The sequence below is a fragment of the Aotus nancymaae genome, unplaced genomic scaffold (genome assembly GCF_030222135.1).
Source record: "Aotus nancymaae isolate 86718 unplaced genomic scaffold, 86718_ANA_hifiasm-v0.15.2.pri h1tg000108l, whole genome shotgun sequence".
Classification (NCBI taxonomy): domain Eukaryota; kingdom Metazoa; phylum Chordata; class Mammalia; order Primates; family Aotidae; genus Aotus; species Aotus nancymaae.
The window spans coordinates 24,760,235-24,762,190 of record NW_026988523.1 but is presented as its reverse complement, the minus strand read 5'-3'; the positions used below and the strand labels follow the sequence as shown (position 1 = coordinate 24,762,190).

General features: G+C 44.5%; 1 pseudogene; it reads right to left on the bottom strand.

Annotated features, from left to right (window-relative positions):
- Positions 1-232: 232 nt before the first annotated feature.
- On the bottom strand, positions 233-1,088 carry LOC105711583 (nucleophosmin-like; annotated as a pseudogene).
- Positions 1,089-1,956: the final 868 nt, after the last annotated feature.

The following is a 1,956-nucleotide window of genomic DNA, read 5'->3' as shown; positions in this document are numbered from 1 at the left end:
TGTCCTCTCATAACATTCCACTCGCACTTAAACCAAGCAAAACGTAGAGTTTCATCTTTAAGTACTACAGTTATTTTGGACAACGCATTCTTGGCAATGGAACCTGGACAACATTTATCAAACATGGTAGAAAAAGTTCTCACTCTGCATTATAAAAAGGACAGCCAGATAGCAACCATTACAGAAATGAAATAAGATGGGACATTTTTAACAAATTGTTTAAACCATTTTCTTAAAGATACTTCCCCCACTGCCAGAGATCTTGAATAGCCTCCTGGTCAGACATACAGAAGCAGTTCTTCACATAATTGATGAACCTGGCTTCCACTCTGGAAAGAGAATCACCGTTTTTTATGTTTGTTTTCATTTTTTGTTTTAATGCCTTCTACAGAATTAGGTCCTTTTGGTGTTTTAGGAGGTTTTTTTCCTGTTTTTTGAAGGATTCTTGTCCTTTTGATCTTGGTGTTGATGATGGCTTTGTGTCTTTTCCATTCTGATTTGACTTTGGGCCATTCTTGGCTGGAGTATCTCGTATAGATGCCTTCGCTGACTCCTTTTCTTCAGTTTCCTCACCAACAAAATCATCACCATCATCATCATCATCTTCATTCAGCAGCAAGTTTTACTTTTTTCTGTGGAAACTTGCTACCACCTCTGGGGCAGACTGCTTTCCAGATATACTTAAGAGTTTCACATCCTCTTCCTCTTCATCGTCTAACTCTTCATCTTCCTCCATAGCTACTTAAGTGCTGTCCACTAATATGCACTGGCCCTGAACCACACTTCAAGCGTAAGAGCACTGGGGGTGTTATTTCAAAGCAAAGGGAAACCATTGGCTCTACAGACATTTTCAAAGTTGCCAGTGTTACTTTAATTGGACTGCCTTCATAATTCATAGCCTCTGCTTCAACAATGTGCAATTCATCCTTTGCGCCAGCCCCTAAACTGACTGTTCTTAAAGATAACTGGTACTAATTTTCATCATTATCCACCTTAAAGTGATAATCTTTGTTGGCCTTTAGTTCACAACCAAAAAGATAATTCTGGGGCCTGAGGGGGCTCACGTCCATGTCCGTCGAATCTTCCATCGGCTGGTGACATGCACTTAGGTGGGAGAGAAGGTGGACAGATATAAACGACCACTGCTCAAAACAACAGCCGCACAGGACAGAATCACACCAGGAAGAGGGTTGTTTTGATAGGATAGTCCCACACCCAGGCAGTGGGCTTGCCAATGGTAGTCTCAGCTACAGACAAGGAAATGGCCTTACTCCCCTGTGTACTTGGCTATAGGTACACTTGTCTTCGGTCTTGTCACTAGAAACATCTGCCAAGATACCTGGTAGGAATCACACTCACCCATGACTCAGGTGACAAGCCTGCCAACTTCTGTACCCAGCCGTAGATCCTGAAACAGCCCTATTTCTTGGCCCCCACCCTTCTTAGCTGGGGTCTGAGAGAATTCCTAACAATCCAGGGTTTCACCACAGGACCCACACCCTTCTGTGTTCCCCAAAAGGCAAGTCTACAAACTTCAGTCTTACAGCAGGTCTTAAAACAACCCTATAACTTCACTTCACACCTTCTTAGCTGTGTTTTAAAACAGTACTGCCTGCCTATGTATCCACCAGATGAGATGCTGATTTGTGCTCCCAGAGACAGGCTGGCCCAACACTGATCCAACTGCAGATTTTGAAGCTGTCATGTGTCCTGGCTCCACTCCTGCTAAGCCAGAATCTGAACACTAATGCCTGCCCAAGAACTTCACAGGAGGCATGCTCCTCCATGACCCAGAGGCAGGTCTTCAGACCTAGATTGTCACTGTAGACCCAGAAACACCCCTGTGACATGGTCCCAGGCCCTCTCAGGTATAGACCCAATCCAGTCTTGCCTGCCCAAGAACCCACCCAATAACCCAGTGGAAGCTCTCCCCATACCCAGAAGGAATCGCACCTA